The sequence below is a fragment of the Cavia porcellus genome, unplaced genomic scaffold (assembly GCF_034190915.1).
Source record: "Cavia porcellus strain 051 isolate PalLab524CR breed Dunkin Hartley unplaced genomic scaffold, mCavPor4.1 scaffold_7, whole genome shotgun sequence".
NCBI classification, from domain to species: domain Eukaryota; kingdom Metazoa; phylum Chordata; class Mammalia; order Rodentia; family Caviidae; genus Cavia; species Cavia porcellus.
Window position 1 is genome coordinate 5,061,925 of NW_026947490.1, and position 19,804 is coordinate 5,081,728.

General features: G+C 41.7%; 1 protein-coding gene and 1 pseudogene across 5 annotated transcripts in view; one reads left to right on the forward strand and one right to left on the reverse strand.

Annotated features, from left to right (window-relative positions):
- The first annotated feature begins 391 nt into the window (after nucleotides 1-391).
- Tmem50b (transmembrane protein 50B) overlaps nucleotides 392-19,804 on the forward strand; it is a 60,314-nt gene continuing 40,901 nt past the window's right edge. For 4 of the 5 annotated variants that reach the window (XR_010048575.1, XM_063252482.1, XM_003467212.5 and 1 more), the window contains exon 1: nucleotides 392-564. The gene's annotated coding sequence lies outside the window, so the exon portion shown is untranslated. Of the gene's footprint in view, nucleotides 565-665; nucleotides 826-19,804 lie in introns of those variants that run through there. The other variant, XM_023563974.2, reaches the window with a different exon arrangement.
- On the reverse strand, nucleotides 13,552-14,353 carry LOC100718016 (ATP synthase F(0) complex subunit B1, mitochondrial-like; annotated as a pseudogene).

Consider the following 19,804-nt stretch of genomic DNA (forward strand, 5'->3'; position numbering starts at 1 on the left):
TTACAGGGCCAATAGGCAAAGGAGACCCAATCCTACTGTAGGCGTGGGCTGCCCCGCGCGGGTCAGCTCATAGATGCTGTACGTGAAGTCCGCGTGCAGCGAGGCTGCGGTGCGAGGTCGAAGGTGGCGACTGTGGACCAACTACAGGGTCTACACCACCGCCGCTCGCAAGGCGTGGTCTCCGGACCACCGCTCCTAAGGCCCTTAGAGCCCATGCAGCCCACCTCGTCCCCAGGAGCCCCACCCATTGCCGTCACTTCACGGCGATTGGTCACCGCGGAGTGCACCGCGTCGCGCCTCGCTCCGCAACGCTTTAGTACCGCCTCCTGGCCTCTCGCCCCTCCTCTGAGACATGCCACGCCCCCTACAGGCCACTTGCTGTGCGATGATTGGTTGCTGCCTTTCACAAGGCGTCTCACTCCGCCCCACCGGCGCCCACGCCTAGCTCCAGAAACCCGCAGGCGGCTCCCTGGCTTGAGGAGAATACGCCGGCCGGGTTACAGCGCGGCCACCTCCTCCTGCCTCCCGCGCCCGGGAGTCGGCGCTGGCATCAGAGAAACCTCGGTGAGTGCGGTTGGCTGGCTTGGGAGGCGTGAGGGATCTCGCGCCGACGCCTGGGCATGGGAAAGTGCCTCCCACGGGCCGGGCCAATCCCTCGGGGTGCTGCGGCGAGGCGCGGCGCGGCCCGGGGCGCCCGGCGCCACTCGGGCGACCGCTGCCCTGGCGCGGGCTTGACCCCCACCTGCGGGGGTCGGGGAGGCGGGCCTGCACCTGCCTCAGACTCGGCCTGGGTCGCTTTCTTTCAGAACCCGGAGAGGTTTTCAGGTGACCGCTTTGGGGGTCTGGGGCGACGGCACGGGAGAGGACGAACCCTCCGGGCGCCCCGAGTCCTTGCCGGGGATCTGTGCGTGCTCGGTGGGCTTTCCTGACTCCGTCACGCGCAGACTCGGGGGGGGGGGGAAGAGGGAGAAATAAACCTTGAGTGTGGAGTGTCTTTTACGACGAGGAGCAGCGCGGCGTTGACCCCGTGTGTCTTTAGAGCAGAGTCTTTGCGAGCAAGGCCGTTTCAGGCATAAACGGGCAAATCTGTGACCTTTCCCGAAGCTGCGCTGGGGTGCGCGGTTCCCGCCGCGCTGTGCTGTGGCGAGGGGAGGAGGGGCGGGGTCTGAGCCGCCCGGGCGTTGGGGATGAAATCTGCATCCTCTCTCCGCTTCTCTCCGACTCTGACTCCTGCTCCTACTGGGAATCCCACTTCCTGGCGGTTCCAGTGGCGCTGCCTCCCAGGCTTGTCACCTTTGTTTTTCCTCATCTTGTTTCCTCTTTCCAACCTCCTTAAGTTTCCAGAAAAAGGACGCATAAAAACATTTTAACCTAGTGTGGTGTTGGAAGGCTCTTCGATCTTAAGATGGAAACCAAAAGTTTGAATATTGATACCTTGAGGAAGAAGCAGGTGTAACTGGAGCAGGGTGAGGATGTATTTTTCGTCTTACGGAAACACATTCTTCCCACTTCCTCCTGTACCACTTAGGATTCCAGCAGTCCTTCCTTAGCTGATCTTTTCCAGCAGTCCTTCCTAGCTGATCTTTTCTGAATTCATCTCCGGTGTCCAAGGTAAAGAATGTATCTTGTTTTATCCTCCTCTGCCTTTTCAAACAATAGACAATTGAGATGTAAAGCAATCAAAACATTACAAAAGAATAGCAAGTAAAATAAACGGTGCATAAATGTATCAAAAAGCATTGGTTTTCGTGGTTCTTCATATTTTAATATTGCCAGTTCCATTCCAGAGAAGGGGAACGTAGTATATCGTTTGGTAACTGACATAAAAATGACAGATTTCTTATCAATGTCTCTCTCTCTCTCTGGTTTTTTTTGTTTGTTTGTTTTTGTCTTTCTCGTCCTGCTGTCTTCCTGCCTTGGGAGAGTGCTGGGACTATAGGCGTGTGCCGCTACCCCCTGCAAACGTTTCTTGTTATATATGAACCTCATTTTTTTTTTGTCTTTTCCCTTTTTATCGGTACCAGGAATCGAAATCACGACTGCCTGCTTGCAAGGCAGACGCTTATGCCACTGAGCTAAATCTCCAGCCCCCTATGAACCTCATTTTAAAGATGCATAGTATACCATTGCTTTGATATACTATTAGGTTTTTTGGTCTTTTCTCATGGAAGTTTGACCGTTTCTGGATTTTAGCCATTGAAGCCTTGTCTGAAAAAACTTTAGACACCATAAGATGGTTTAAATAAAAAAAACAAGAGGAAAACCAACCAAACCAAAAAAGGATGGTTGATGTAGATTCCATACCTTATTATACTTTAGTAGGGTTTTGTTTCAGAATGGTTCTTTTTGTTATTTACAAAAGTTTATAATTTGAAGACAGCTGCTGAATATATTCTTGGGATCTGTATGTCCATTTATACTGAGAGTCTGCATCGGAAAAAATTTGGAGTACTTTGTTAAATAGCAGCAAATTTATTAACCTTGTTACTACTCAGTGGTGTTGATCGTACAGTTATATTGCCTCATTTGATTGGCAGGAATAAATAGAGGATGCTTTGAGGAAGAGAAAATGTGAACAGACATATTTTGTATTCATTCTGATCTGTGGCAATCTCCATCAGTGTCCAATGATAGCGGAAACACTTATTCTTTTTAAAACAATTATTTTTTTCATTGCAAAATGTATTTCAACTATCAAAAATGTATGGATCATATATTAAAATTTTTTTATTTTTTGTCTTTTTCCTTTTTATCGGTACCGGGGATCGAACTCACGACTGCCTGCTTGCAAGGCAGGTGCTTATGCCGCTGAGCTAAATCTCCAGCCCCTCATAAGAGATTAACAAAGAAAATGCTCGCATTTTTTTTTTTTTGAGGGAAGCCCTTATCCTGATTTTTGTGTTAATTTTTTTCTTGCTTTTGAAAAAAGCTTTACAAATTATGTATATATTTATGTGTATGTATACATATATATATATATACACACACATAGTCATAAGTGCACAAATACACATCCCTATATCCTAAATAGTATAGTTTTAAATAAGTAGTGTTAAAATTTCCATGCAAGAGGGGCTGCGGATTTAGTTCAGCAGGCATAAGAGCCTGCTTGGTAAGTGCAAGGTTGTGAGTTCAATCACTGGTTCCACCAAAAAAAAAAAAAAAGTAAGAAAAATTCCATACAGATATCATGTTTCTAGGTTTTTATTTAACTGCTATTGAGAAATATAGAGCTAGCCAGGGATTTAACTCAGAGGCACAAGCACCTGCCTGTGAAGTACAAGGCCATGAGTTCACCCCTGGTACAAAAATAAATAAATAAATAATAAAAAACAGAGGTTTTTTTTTTTTAATAAATCGGTCCTGGCGATCAAACTCACCACTGCCTGCTTGTGAGGCAGGCGCTTATGCCGTTGAGCTAAATCCCCATCCCCCAGAGCTGTTTTTTTAAAAAATTAAGTTCATAGCTGATATATACATAATGATCACATTCATCAGAGAATTTGTACCTGTATATGATATATCTTAGTTCCTTTTTTTCTCCCACTCCCCTCCCTTCCCTTCATCCTGTCTTCTCTTATTTACAAAGCTTTGTTTCCATTTTATCCTTTTTTTTTAATTTTTCTTTTTCTCACCTCCAGTTCCCTTTCCCTTTTGAATAATTTCTACTTCACAGTGTCTATTATATACTTTGGTTCTTATTTACATTTTCAGTTTCTCACACCAGAGAAACAATGATATAGTTACATGTGTGTCTGATTTATTTCACTTAAGAAAATGGTTTCAAGGTGCATTAGAGTTGGTTTTAAGAGAACTAAAGGAATAGACACATAGTCCATAGGGGGAAAGGTATATCTCTATAAAAGTGCTAAATTAGCTGAGAGTGATGACACATACCTATAATCCCAGCACTCTGGGATGCTGACCTAAGAATACTGCAAATTTGGCCTAGTCTGGGCAACTTGATGAGACTGTCATAAAACAGAAAATAGAAAATGGGCTGGGGTTGTAACTCAGTGTGAATATTCTGGGTTCAGTCCCCAATACTGCCTGCTAAAAGAGATGGCTAGGGCTGGGGATTTAGCTCAGCAGCATAAGCGCCTGCCTGTCAAGCGTGAGGTTCTGAGTTCAATCCCCTGTACTGCCAAAAATAAAAAATAAAAGAGATGGCTAAATTAGTTATATCAGGTTAATGTTTTACAGGACAACAAAAGCATAATATTTTGGGATTAATGTTCTCTACCAAGCTATAAAATACCTTGTTAATTTCTATAGTAAACCTTTTAAGACTGTAAATTATTTGCATCTTTATTAACAGTGATTATTAACAGAAAATTCTGTCCCCTAGAACACAGATAAAGGCCAAACAGGCTTAGTAGAAAATAGAAGAGCTTCTCAAATGTGGGATTCAGTGTTTGTATAATCATAACTTCTAACTAGTTATACAAGGGGAGGACGCTTGTCACTGATAGATAAAGGCTTCCAGGAAGAGATGAAGCCTTTCTGAGGAGGCTGGGTGGTGTTAGGAGGGAGTTCAAGCAATGGGGTTCATACGGAGAGTTCTAGAGGGAACCAAGTAGTGGAAGAACAGCAGAAAGAGGGTTAGGATAGTGGGTCACCCTGCATTCCTGCTCCTGGACTCACCATTTCCTACCTGCAGTTATCATCAAGGAAGGTCAAAGCCAAATATATGGGTGAGGAAAGTGCAGGAGTGCTGCTAATTGCAGGGTGCAGGGCTTACAGGCGGTTTGGCTTGCAGGTGATCAAGAAAGATAAGGCAGCCCCTGCCCAGGACAGATAGGGATCTGGGCCCCATTGTGGTGTCAGATCTCAGGTAAACCACAGCTGGACACAGTGCTTCAGGCTGGCCTAGTTATCTTCCACCCAGCTGGCCATTAGCTTCTTTTTAGCTCTCCTGTTGGTCTTTCCTGGATCCTGCATCCTTTTTTATTGATTTTACTGTCTGTAGTGCTGAAACTCCAGTAGTATCTAGAATGAGTTACCTTTGTTGGAGTCCTTGCATATCTGAAGGTGTTTTAATTCTGTCCTCATACCTGACGATAATTTTGGTGGCTGGTGTTAGTTATGGTTGGAAGTGCTTTTCCCTCAGAGATCCCCGGTACCGATAAAAAGGAAAAAGACAAAAAAAAAAAAAAAGTCCAGAGTTTTGAAGCTGTCGCTCCATTGTCATCTTGCTTCCTGTGTTGCTACTGAGAATTCTAAGCCATTGTGACCCCTTAATCCTTCAGGTATATGTTTTTTTCACCTCTTCGTAAATTTATAGATTCTATACTTTGGTTTCTGTGTTTTACATTTCAAATGATGTGTGGATCTGTTTTCATTCATTTAATTAAGTATTCACTGGGCCCTTTAATTTTTCAAAATACAAGAATATGTTTTCTTGAAATATCTTGTTTTCCCACGTATTTTCTTTGTAGTAAACACCATTTATTTTTTGTGGTATTGGGGATTGAACTCTGAGCACTGAACTACATACCCAACTATTTTTTTTTTCCATTTTGGGACAAAGTCCTGATGTTTTACTGTTCTCATCACAGAGACAAAATATCCAACATGCAAAGTTGAGGGAGGAAAGCTTTATTTAGTTCACAGTTTGTAGAGGGTTCAAGTCATAACTAGCTGGCTCCAAGGCAGGGTGGCAAATAGCAAAGGGGTTACCCTTTGTGGTGGCAGCAGACAGCAAAAGCAGAGAGAAGGAGACAGACCTCTTTCTGCCCCTTATATTATACTCAGTCTACAGGAATTAAGGGAATGTCAGTGCAGTCAGTGGTCTGATCCAGCAATCAGTTACCCTTAATTCCAGCATTGCACTATGAATCAGTCATACACTCTAGAGTCAGCTGCCTCTGAAAAAAGCCCACCCTCCATGACTGCATGAGGCTTTGAGGGATATCTAGATGCAAACCGTAACACTTGCTAAATTACTAAATTCCCCAGGCTAGGCTTGAACTGTAATCATCCTGCCTTAGCTTCTCAGACTGCTGGGATTACAGGTACATGGCACCACATCCAGCCATCTGTGAATCTTTTATGCTGGTTTTCTAATTTCTTATCTATTTGCTGTCTGTTTTACTTTCTCTACTTACTCTGTTTACTTGCTTCACAACCCTTCTATTGGATTTTTAAAGAAAATAGTTCACCCTTTCATGTTCTTAAATTGCAAAGACTATTTTGCCATCTCTCAGTGTTTCTTAGAATAGCATTTTTTTTTTTTTTTTTTTGTCTTTTTCCTTTTTATCGGTACCGGGGATTGAGCTCATGACTGCGTGCTTGCAAGGCAGGCACTTATGCCGCTGAGCTAAATCCCCAGCCCCCTTGTTTTGCTTTTTTGAGACAGTGTTTCAGTGTGTAGCTCAAGCTGACCATGAACTCTTGGTGATCCTCCTGCCTCAGCCTCCTGAGTGCTGAGATTACAGAGGTGCACCACAGTGCCTGACTTTTATTCTAGTTTATCTGAGGTTACAATGATTTTAAATTTTCTGTCTCTTAATGGTTGTATCAGACTACTTATTTTTTCTGTGCCTTTCATATTGTTTCCTCAGATTCATAGTAATCATTAATTCTTTGCTAATAAATAAAATTGACTAAATGGTGATTGATACCTCTGAGGAGGCTTTTCACTGTGTATTTTCCTGCAAAATGATCTGGCTAGACCATGGGTTAATGGTACCCTGATACCTGTTTTTTATATCTTGTCCCGTAAGCCTTTCTGATTCTCTGGAGTTTTCCTGACTAGGAGGAAAGGATCCTGCTGTCAGTGTTCTGAGTCTGAAGAGAGACTGAAACTTCTTTTGGCATAATCCCGAATATTAAATTTTAGTGTGATACATTACCTGTGATACTGTTGTATCTGGAGTCCCCCAGCCCAACACAAGCATAAGGAAAATGACAGACAGATGAAACAAAAACTCACAGACTTGTCGAGATGGGAAGGAGGAGTTGCCAATACCATGAAGAAAGAAGGATCACATCCCGGACCCACCTGTTTTCTAACTTCCCTGTTCTTACTGGCTTGGCTCTCAGCTTTTTTCCTGCCAGTTTAGATTTGGCTTTCTTGGGTTTGCCCAGGTCAGTTAGCATCCATCTGGTTTCCAGCTTTAAAACTTTTATTGCTCTTATGTCCTCTTTTGGGTTTCCTGATGTAAGAAGTTCATGATTTTTTTTTGAAGTTCATGATTTTTAAGAATTTTCTGCTGTTTTAGAAGGCTTTTGGGAGGGACCAAATGGGATGCTCATATTTGTATGGTCCACTATCTTTATCTAGAAACAGTACTGTGCTTCCAGCGGGGCAGTCCTGGTAGTGCTGCCAGAATGGAATTACCTGGAGGAAGCAGTCATGTCTGAGTTGGACTGAGTGCTTGTATGTCCTTGTGTCCTCAGTCGTTCTCACTTTTGAAGGCCATGCTATCACCCCAGTTTACACACCGGAAGATCCCAGCCACAGAGAGCTTAAACTGGAACAGTGCCTGGCACATGGCTAGACCAGGGAGACTGGCTTTGATAAATGTGTCCTAGTAGATGCAGCCGGGGAGAGGCTGATTGCAGGTAAGCCCAGGCTTCTGCTTTTAGCCACTGCTGGTAGCTGATGTGGGAATGTGTTCCCTGATCATCAAGGTGTCCACTTCCTTTGAGCCTTGAGAAATGTTCTTAGCATAGATGTTTTCTGAACTCAGGTTAATACCCCTGCTTTCCCAGTGCCACTTGTCAGCAGGGCTCCCTTTTGCCTATGGGGGTGGAAAGCTATGACCCTGTAGCTCAGTTTGGTTTTGTTTTTTGTTTTTTTTTTTTTTTTTGTTTTTTTTTTTGGTACTGGGGATCGAACTCAGACTGCGAGCTTGCAAGGCAGGCACTTATGCCACTGAGCTAAATCCTCGGCCCCCTGCAGCCCAATTTTGAAGTGGAGAGTAGTTATTTAATGAGCGATTCCAGCTGAGGCAGAGATAACTAAGCAGGGCTGTGGAGAGGTGGGACAGGACGACCTTAGTGAGGGAGTGGAATTTCCCTGTAGCTGGATCAGCTTTTGGGTTGGATAGCAGTCATGTAGCCTCCTGTGCAATTCATGATACTATGCTTTTCTAGTTTTTCACCTTTTTAGTACAGGACTTTTTTTAAACATACAGAGGTTGAAAGGTTGAAGGAAGAGTAAATTCAACGTTGTTAAAAATTTGCTGTGCATGTTGGTGCATATCTGTAGTCACAGCACTGAGGAGGCAGAGGCAGGAGGATTGATGTGAGTTCAAGGCTAGCCTGGACTATATATCGAGACCATGTCTCAAAAGAAAAAAAAAAAAAGGCTGGGGATTTAGCTCAGTGGTGTAAGTGACTGCCTGAGTTTGATCCCTGGTACTAAAAACAAACAAACAAATAAAAGAATATTGTTACTGGATGTGGTAGTGCACGGGTGTAATCCCAGGACTGGGGAGGCTGAGGCAGCACAATCATTGTGAGTTTGAGACCAGCCTGAGCTACAAAGTAAGCTCAAAGCCAACCTGAACTGCATAGTGAGACCGTTTCTCAAAAAGACTCCCCTCATAAAAATTAACATTTTACCATATTTGGTTTATGTTATTATGCTTAACTATTTGATAACATATTGATGACACTGACACTTTGAGATGAGGAACCTAACCCACTCTTGTATAGTAATATGCAGGTTTGCTGACTGCAGTTGTAGAAATAAAACTTTGAGGATTAGTCAATACAGAGGCACAGAAAAGGTTTTGTTAGGTAGAAGTTAAAAGGTACACACCCCAAAAAACAGAGTGCAGGCCCTCTAGACAGAAAGAGGTGGGCTAGGGATACAGTTCAGTGGCGTAAGCACCTGCCTGGCAAGTGCAAGGTCCTGAGTTTGATTCCTGGTACCAAAACAAAACAAAACCAAACCAGAAAAGAGGCACCTTATTTCCTGGAAATGGGGACATTTATGCTTCTCTTGAGGGTTGGAAATCTCAGAAAAAGAAAGTGGTGGCCTACACCTCCAGGCAGGCACTGGTGTGAGCCTAGTTGTTGTTTTTTGTTTTGTCTTTTACTTTTTTATCGGTACCACGGATCGACCTCATGATCGCCTGCTTGCAAGGCAGGTGCTTATGCCGCTGAGCTAAATCCCCAGCCCCTAGCTTTTGTTTAAAGATGGATAATTTTTTTTTTTTTTTTTTTTTTTTTTTTTTTTTTTTTTTGGTGCCAGGGATCAAACTTACGACCTCGCGTTTGCCAAGCAGGCACTTATGCTGTTGAGCTAAACCTCCAGCTCTGAATTCTCTCAACCTGTTCTTTTATCTTAGGGTCGGGTTCCTGGTCTTCTCAATTAAGCACATTAATGGATTATGAGTGTTCCTGAGGAATTATGGGTGTGATGGGTCTGGAAAGCAGCCCAAATTTAATTAAGGGAATGCTGGTATGGATTGCTTTAGATGGCTTCAACTGGGTCCTACAAGTTGCAGGCATTTTATTTTATTTTATTTTATTTTATTTTATTTTATTTTTTGGTACTGGGGATCCAAACTCACGACTTCATGTTTGCCAACCAGGCACTTAGGCTGCTGAGCTAAACCCCCAGCCACTATTTGCAGGCATCTTAAAAGTGTGATTTTTTCAAGTTATGATTTATTTACATGCTTTCTGTGTATCTTATTTCTCCTATCCCACCTCAACTTGACCCCTAAACATATCAGCAGACAAGTCTTAGGCTTGGTGAGGCTTTTGCACTGTACCTGTGATGGAGACAGCAGAGGTGGCAGTTCTGGTGACTTCTGAATTGCCTTGTGGTTATTCTTCTATTGTCTTGATGAATATCACCTAGCTTCAAGATGGCTGATCCATATTCATCTCCTTATCAAGTGATTACTGGGCTATACCCTTGTTCTGTCCTGAGTAAGCTTTCTAATGTGGATATGCTCAGGTAATTTTTCAGATTTAAAAATTTTTGCTTCTCTGTTGGTTACAATTTAAGTCATCAGTCATCATAGTGCACAGGTCAGGAGAAGCCAAGCCACATGTCCAATGCTTTGCTTAGAAATTTCCTTAACCAACTTGCAATTCTAGTTCCAGCTATTTAGAAAGCTGAAGGAGGATCACTTGAGCTTGAGGTATCCCGGACAATATAGCAAGACCCTGTTTTAAAACAAAAAATCAGGGGCTGGAGATTTAGCTCTGGTATAAGCACCTTCCTGACGAGCTCGAGGTCGTGAGTTCAATACCCAGCACCAAAAAAAAAAAAAAAAAAAACCCAAAATTTACTAGCCAAACTTCCATTTTGCCGGTTCACAAGTTCTACCTTTCACAGAAGGCTGAAACACACATTTAGTTTTACCAAGTTGTTTGGCTCCTAGTAACAAGGATTGCCTTTCTTCCGCTGTCCCATGACAAGTTCTTCTGTCAGAGATGGTAACTGTGGCCCTTACTGTCTGGATTTCTACCAACATTTGGTGACAGTAGCTTTCCCAAGAAGCTTTCCCAATGTTTCCACTTGCAGAAGATTGAGGCTCCATGTATAATTCTCTTCCTTCTGAGCTCCTAACTGACTCCCCCAGAATAGGGTAACCTTTTTCTAGGTTCACATCTTCAAACCTCCAGCCTCTTCTCAGTACACATTCCCAAAGCTGCTTCCACATTTTTAGGTTTTTGTCACAGGAGCCACCAGGCCCGGCTCTAATCACTCTTAAAAATCCTTGTCTCCCTCCTCAGGTACCACTAGGATTTTTTTTTTTTTTTTGGTATCAGGGATCAAACTTAGGACTTCATGCTTGCCAGGCAGGCACTTATACCACTGAGCTATACCCCCAGCCCACGACTAGGATTTTAACATAGACATTCAGACCATAGCAATCTATGTCCATTCTCTTTACAGAACCACAGTTCCACCATATCATAAATAGTTCTGTGATACCTCTGACTTGTGTTCAGATTTTCCTTACTGACCCAAGATTGCCTTAATAAAAACATTTTGAACGACAATGGATTATGTCTTACACATTTCACTTAGGTTGCCAGTAATATGTTTTTGATATAGATAAAATGAACAATGAGATTCTCTGAAGTTTCTACCTCATACAGCTCTTGAAAACTGCCTCAGCTGGGTGTGGTGGTACACACCTGTAATCCCAGGATTTGGGAGGCTGAGACAGAATTGCTGAGAGTTAGAGACTAGCCTGAACTACATAGTGAAACCCTGTCTCAAAAAGAGGGAAAAAAAAAAGGTCATGAGTTCCATCCCTGTACCAGGGGGGAAAACAGAAAATAAAACTGCTTCATTACTGGAGAGATGCTGAGGCATAAAGTCTAAACATGGAAGAACACTTGAGACCATTTGGTGCAGTGAGTACCAAATTTAATCACTAGCGAGGGGAATTTTCCAATTTGGGAGTTTAAAAAAATGGCCTTGCTCTTGACTTTCTCATCTTTAAGTATATGTCCCAATTCCCTTATTTTCTTTCTGCTCCCCTCATGCGTGTGAAGTTAGCCTGGTCCATGGATCTGTTTGGAACTAATTTAGTATACCCCTCTCTTTGAAAATGTCAGAGTCAGGAAAAGCAGAACTTTTTCTCCCTAGATTTTTCTTGCATTTCCTTCATCAGGTGTACACACCAAATGACATGTAAGTACTCTGCAATAGGATGTGCATTTACTAAAGCAGACAAACAGAAAACTTAAAACGACATATGAAAGCATTCAACTAATTGGGTCAGGGATGTGACATTGGATGTGTGTTTGAAGACTAAAATCAAAGTTTGCCTGTAGATAAGAAGTGAAAAGGGAATTACAGGGAAAGGGAGCTGTGCGCATGTGTGTATAAAGTACATTAAAAATTAAAAAATATGTACTTATGAGCTGATCGTCGTTGTATATACCCATAATTTTAGCACTTAGAAAGCTGCGGCAGCAAGATTGCCACAAATTTGAGGGCCTCCTGAGCTACATAGTGAGTTCTAGGGCAGTCTGAATGGCATAGTGAGATTCTGCCTTTAAAAAAAACAAAACCCAAACAATCAAAAGTATAATTTATATATGTGAGATATTTAGCAGTTTACCTAACAGGGCTATCCAACAAGTATTTGCTATTTTCTACCTTCTGCTTTTTTATGGGAGCAGGAAGGTGTTCCAGAGTAGTGGGAGATGCATGATCCAATCTGAATTTTAGGAGAAAGTTCTGATATATAGACTTGGTGAAGCAAGAGGGAGTCTTTTTGCATTTAAAAATTTTTTGGTACATTTTAGATACACGTAATGATCACATTCACCACAAGCAATTTGTACCTGTATAATATTTATTTTAATTCTTTTTTTCCATTATCCTCCCTTCAATCCCTCATATTCTCCTTAATTATAAAAGATTTGTTTTCACTTTTTCCTTTTTTTTTCTTGTACTTTTTTCCTTTCTCCTCTTCTCTTATTCCTCTTCTCATTTGAACATTTTCTTCTCATTTCCCAATATCCATTATACATTTTTTTTGAGAGGGTCTAATGTAACCCAGGCTGGCCTCAAATTTGTGATCCTCCTGCATCAGTGTCTTGAGTTCTGGGATCACAGGCATGTGACACCATGCCTGGCCTCTATTGTTATTATTATTAATTTTTAAAGTCTGTTTGTTTTATCTTCATTATACACTGAGCTCACTTTGTAGCCCAGGGTGGTCTCAAATTTACAAGTGTCTTCTTGCCTCAGCCTCCTGAGTGCTGGGATTGTAGGGCTGCGCCACCATGCCTGGCACCTGGTCTCTATTATTCATTTTAGTCCTTACATACACTTTTTGTTTCTCACACCAGAGAAATAACATGCTATTTAAATGTGGGTAGGGATGATTTTCAGAAATAATTTTTTTTTTTTGGAGATAAGAGTCTTGTATATAGCCCACACTAGCCTGGAACTCAAGGTAATCCTCCTGCCTCAGCCTCCCAAGTGCTGGGATTACAGGTGTGCACCACAGTGCCCAGCTCAGTGTGTTTAAATATGTTGTCACAGCATAATAAATTTATTTATTCCTTGTATTAGTTGTCCTTTATTACAAGATCATAGAACTAATTACAAATTTAACATTTAACTTGGTAAACGTTAGTCAGGTAGTTTAATAAAAATGAAATGTTTATTTAAAAGTAGTCACAGAACAGCTCAAAATGCTAAGTAAGGATGAAAAACTTCTGACTTGCCAATAGACTTAGCTCTCAGTAAATGAAAGCTTTTCTTTTCTTTTGTTTTTTTGGTACTGGGGATCGAACTCACAACCTCGAATTTGCTAGGCAGGTGCTTATGCTGCTGAGCCAAATCCCCAGCCCCAAGATTTTCTTTTCTTTTCTTTTCTTTTCTTTTCTTTTCTTTTCTTTTCTTTTCTTTCTTTTTTTTTTTTTTTTTGTCTTTTTCCTTTTTATCGGTACCAGGGATCGAACTCACGACTGCCTGCTTGCAAGGCAGGCACTTATGCCGCTGAGCTAAATCCCCAGCCCCTTTTTTTTTTTTTTTTAAGGAAAAATAGACTGTAATTGCAGTAGACAGCGATATGGGAAGTTAACTGTTTGTCTCAGCTGGGATAGACACATTTACATAATGGGCTATGCTTGAGCCTCCTTTGCAAGGAGCTTTAGATCTTGGCAATCGTCTCCTTTTCCTGTTGTGCAGAGATACTCTGCACCACTTGCTTCTCCACCCAACTTATCACATGCTCTTGTTCCTTGCGATGCATCATACTCTGCTCAGAGATACGGCAGTCCAGTGATTCTTTACTTCCTTATAAGTAACCTCCAAGACCATAGCAGTATTACTTCTCTGGACATCAAAAAGGTAGTGGCACTTCTGAACAAGTACCTGCTGGGAATTCTCCAATTCATTTGCATTCTGGATTTGTTTCATGGAAGCTTGCTTTGCTTCTTCTAGCTGGGCAGTTTTTTCCTCGCTGAATTTATCAATAAATTCTCCAAAAGAGGCATCATATATATATATATTTTTTTGTCTTTTTCATTTTTATCGGTACCGGGGATCGAACTCACGACCGCCTGCTTGCAAGGCAGGTACTTATAGAGGCATCATATTTTTTAATTCCATAGATAAGTAGCCCTAATACAGATATGGTATTTCTTTGGATAAAAATACAAGATCAGCGCAGTTCCAAGCATGTAGGGTTGTTACACCAGTTTTAGGGTACAGGAACTAGAAGAATTGCTCAGGAATCAGCCCAAGCTGAACTTTCCTGCCGTATTCAGGAAGAGGTGATAAAGAAGGGAACCGTGGCTGCCCCGTGTGAAGCATCCTTGTCACCTGCAATTCCCCTGGTCTTAGGAGGACTGAGTTCTTCTGACCGGGGGCTGCTGGAGCAGTGACAGAAAGTCCCACCTGGGACAGCATGGTCAATAAAGGTCCAGGAAGTGGTCTTAGCAGCCCTGTGATCCCAATCGGACCAAAATTTACTTTCTTTACCAAAGTAGTATTTCTTACTGCTGATTTTTATAAATGGTCAGTTTATTTAAATTGATAAATCATAATTGCATAGGTATAAAGTTGGCTTTATTTTGTGATAGAATGATGAAATGAATCACATTTCTTGTTGTGAAAGCTTTAATAGTCATGAGTACATATTTGAGTGCCTGTTAGGCTTTGTGAAACTATAATGAACAGTAATGGAATTGGGCCGATCTTCCTCAGGGAGACAGGCATTAAACAGTAGGATTAATAATTAAATGACTGGAAGAATAGATCTAGAGTCAGGAAACCATGGATGTGAGCATCATGTTGCACTTGAATTATTTCAGTTAGCCTCTCTACTGGTCTCCCAGGTCTTTTCACTCCTTTTTTTTTTTTTTTTTTTTTTTTTTTTGTGAGGCAGTACTTACTATGTAGTTCAAACTGGTCTTGAGCTCACTGTGTTGCCCAGGCTGGCCTTGAACTTGTGGTGATCTTCCTGCCTCAGCCTCCTGAAGGTTAGGATTACATACATGTGCCAAAATGCCTGACACTTTCCATTCTTTTTCTTTTTTGAGTCAAGGTTTTGGTGTGTAGTTCAGGCTGGCCTTGATCCTTCTGGCTCAGCCTCTCAAGTGCTATGATTATAGGTGTGTGCCAACACATCTGTCTGCCTTTCTCCTTTGAGGCCTACAATTGTTCTTCCCATAGCAGCCATAGGGATTCTTTAATCTTCTTAGAACCTTCTTGTGGCTCTGTATTTTCAAGCAGTACAAGCCAAAATTCTCACAGTGACCTGTAAGGCTCAGCAGTGATCTGCCCTTGTCCTGTTACTATCTGATCTCATTTCTTCTTTCCCTGCACCGAGTCCTCCTCAACCCTACTGACCTCTTGTCGGTCTGGGAGTGTTCAGGCACTGGCTTCAGCCCTGTGTGGTGTCTGCTGTTTCCTGTCGGATCTTGGTATAGCTAATTCCTCCCACCTTCAGGTGTTTGCTCAATTGTGCCCTGCTCAGTGAGACCTATCTTGGCCACCAGCTTGATATTTCCGTTGGCTGTTCTAGCTCCTATATGCCTGGTACCCTTTACTCTGTCCTGACACCCTGTTCCCCTGTGGCACTATCCCCTTTTCACATGTTATCTAATTTACTATTTATTATGCTGTTGTCTCTCCTGTCTCCCATTAAGCTCTATGGAGCCAGTGCTTTTTATCTGTTATTGATGGATCATAAGTCCAGAGAAGTGCCTGGCATGAAGCAGGCATTGTGAATAAATACTGAGTGAATGAAAACTGAAGGGAAGATGATATCTGAGTTGACAAGGAACAACTAAGCTAACGTCTGAAGTGACTTGAGAGTTAATTAGATGATCTCCATTAAGGATGGAGAGAGATCAGAAAGAGGACCTGTGGGTTTTAGGTGAGGTACCTTAGCAATTATGAGGTACTAAATGAAAAACCATTGTGATTATAAGAAAGTAATGAGTAATCTGTTATAAGAAGGGGATGGGTTTTACAGAGTTTTATCTTTATATTAAAACAAATGAGAAGACAATTATGTGTTTTAAGCAGGAGGCGGGCTCCAGATTTGTACCATTTTGTAAACAGCGATTTTAGCTGCCAGTGGAAGAATGTATTGATGGGTACGGCATGGAATTGGTTAGATCTGTTATGAACTTTTGTAACGGTGCAGGTAGAGAGCACTGTATTGAAGTGGTGGAGATGGGAAGAAGCTAGACTTGAGTGAGACATTTAGGAGACACAGTCAGCTGATTGGATATGAGAGGGCAGAGAGGAGGAATAAGAATGACATCTGGCTTTCTGGCTTGTGTAACTGAATAAATAGTGATTCATTCATTGAGAAGCCCAGAACAGAATCAGGTTTAGAAGAAATGTGGATTCAGGTTCAAACATGTTGATTTTAAAGTAATTTTGAGACATAATGTCTAAGAGGCAGTTGGGTATGAGACTCTGGGATTAGATATTGAAATCTGTAAATCTGCAACGGAGGGGAGGCTTCCCCAAATAATCTGTGTCAAAAGTTGTTAACTAGCTAGGTGTGGTGGCACATGTCTATAATCTCAGCACTTGGGAAACTGAGGCCAGAGGATCGCTATGAGCTCGAGGCCTGCCTGGGCTCCATAGTGGTCAGCCTGAACTACTGAGTGAGAACCTGTCTTGGGAAAGAAAAAAAAGTTGTTAAGCAGGACCATTAATGAGGAAAATTATAAATTATAAAATTAAAGTCTTCTTATTTAAAAGTCTACAATCCTCCCTCACTTTTTTTGGTCCTGGGGATCGAATTCACAACCTCATGCTTGCCAGGCAGCCACTTACGCCACTGAGTTAAATCCCCAACCCTAGTACCTTTAACTTGAGTCTCAAACTTTAAATCTTTTACCCAAAGCAGAGGTGCTTACTAAGTTTTATTCTTGTTGTATATAATTTACAGTTTTATATGATTTAGAGACAAACATTTCTTGAGCTTAAATATGTAAGATATCTTTTCCTCAAGCGCTTAGATCATTGAATAATTTTTATTGCTGGATTTTTTTAATTGATGGATTTTAAGGCTCGTAAAACATTTACTGTGGGTGCTTAGAAACCTGGTACATGGCTAACTCAAGAAGAAAACTATTTTCCACGTTCCTTTGGCAAGGTTTAATTCAGCATAAATCATAAGGTCATTGCAGACCTCATTAGACTGCTTTCTTCTCTTGTCAAATGCCCAGTGTCCTCTAAGTCAGGGCTGTTTATCTTATTTTTGTTCTTCTGTCTTCACCATAGCCTGGGGAAGAACTTTCTCTTCATGAGCTCTGAAAATGAGAGAAATGCGGCAGGATGACAAGCAGCAGTGCAGTGTCATGGCCCAGATGCAGATTTGGGAATCAGATGTACACTCGTTTTCCTCCTTGCTAGCTGTGTGACCTTGGCAAATTAGCCTTTTCAGTGACGGGAAGATCATAATAGCAGCTGCCTAGCGTGTTTGTGAAGGTTGAAAGTAATGGTTTCTGCGAAGGGTGAGAGTTGGAATGGTCTGAGAAGAGCCCAGCATCTGTAAACAACTTGTAATAGCTAGTGCTGGTAGTAGCAGTAGTAATGGGGACAGCTAGAAAATAGTTTTATTTTGTCTAGTTGTTTTTGCTCTGGCAAGCAAGACCTACTGCTTTGAATGACGTTTATGTTTTATTTTATATTTTGTTAAACCACTGTTTTGCCACAGATTTTAAGTGATAGACATTTTAATTAATGAACTGTTTTGCAGTGCTGGCCTTGAACCCAGGGCTTGTGCACTGAGCTATCATACATGTCCAGCCCTCTTACTGTTTTTTATCTTGGACAAGATATCATTAAGTTGCTGAATTGCCCAGGCTGGGCTTGAATTTGTGATGCTCATGCCTTAGTCTCTCAGAGAGCTGGGATTACAGGTGTGTCACTGTGCCCAGTTCGTGATTTAATTTGAAAAGAGTTTACTGATTTCTGTGTTAACATGTGGACCCCTGATGATGAAGGCTAAGTTTCATTAATCTTTATTTTCTCCCCAGTGCCTTGCTCACAGGAAGACTTATGTGAGTATTTAGAACATTCCCTAGAGCAGTTTGTGGTTATTTGCAGGTGTGGGTCTGGTTTGCAGTTGTAAGTCTGCTCTGCTGCTGGGTGCACAGTAATCCAAGGGGTACAGCAACTAGCGGTTGATACTGATTTTATTCTCAGGCTTCTTCCACATTTTCTCCTTGAGATACCTTAGCTGCCCTCATGACTCCAGGTACCACTTTGTTACTGAGAACCTCTAATGTATGCCTATGTCAGCTGTGTTTAGGGTCTCTTCACCTGCATGTCCAGTATATACACCCAAGCTGGCTCTCCTCTCAGCCTCCCTTTTAGCAGTCCCAGTTTTGATTCATGCTCCCTCAGTAGCCACTGGGCACCTGGCCAAGAATTGGATGACTGTTCTTGACTCCTTCCAGCTATAGCTAATGCTGCTGTAATAGTTTTCAGTTGAAAACCCTTTCCTTTGCTTGTATACTTTGGCCTCAGTTTACAGCCTTATTCTCTGCCTGTCTAGAATGATGACAGGTGTCATTTTCAAATTTCTCTTTGGTTCTTCTTCTACACTGTCACCCCCAGAATTCTCTTTCTAAATTACAGATGTTACAGTAACTTTCTGGCTTACAAACTTGGTGGTTTCCTGTTGCTTAGGGTAAGATTCAGTAAACTATAACCTGTGGGCAACTCTGGCCTTCTGCCTGTTTTATAAATACAAATGGTGTTGGAACATAGTCATGCCCATTTGTTTATGTTTTGCGTGTGGCTGCTTTCATACTGCAACAGCAGAGTTGTGTAGTTATGACAAGGGTTTTATGGCCCCGAAACCAAAGTGTGTAAATTCTGGTTCTTTTTAGTACAGGTTTGCTCTCATGCGGCTTAGAGGGTAGAGTTCTTACTTGAGTAGGCTAAAAAAAATATATTCATGACGCTGTTCTAAACAGGTTCTGATCATTAACATTCTCTGAAATATCCTACATCTTTGTTGGCTCGTAAGTCTGCATATTTTATTTTGTTATCTGACAATTTGTGCTTCAAAACCCATCTCAAATTTATATAAATTTGTTACAGTGTTTCTTTGCCCCAAGCTGTCCTTGACCCATCCAGTTGGAGCCCTAAAAGAGGAAGACCTCAATTTATTTCATAAATCAGTGTGTGGAAAAGCCATTCAACTGCTTATAGGGCTAGTTATACTAGGTTAGTGTGTAGGAAATGAAGATTATGATGAACTTCTTGTAGGAAATGATTTTCACTATTTTAACCTTGAAGCATTATCTTAAATTGATAGCAACTGTCCTTATTCTTGCTTGTAAGCAGTTAATATCTAATCTTTTCATTAACAATTGATAAACATGTTTGTAGAATATCTTGATCAAATGTTCCCATGTTGCCTTTTGTTTTAATATTGACTGATCACCTTGAAATTGTGAGACTTGGTTTTATACTTTGTTACAGTATGTTTGGAAAGTCCCTTTTGCACTGGAGGAACTCAGAATGTATCAGGCAGCAACTGGAATCTCTTCTTTCCATTTAGCTGGGTTTTTTTGTTTTTTCATTTTTCCTGGCTACCATCGAGTTTTCTTCATGAGTTTCCTTTCTGGGTGAGTCAGGAATTGAAAGGGAATTTAAAGTGTTTGGGATTTTGTCTTGTGACCCACTCTATCCCTGATTTCCCGTCTCAATTTCTAGCTGCTCCATCCTTAACATCTGAAGCCAGTAAGATAGAATTTTTCCTTGAATTTTAACCACTTTGTGTCGTAGGAATTCCCTGTGGTTGGAAGTGGGAGAAAGCTGTGCAAAAGTGTGTCCTGCTAGGCTTGGTGGCATAGGCCCATAATCCCAGCACTTGGGAGG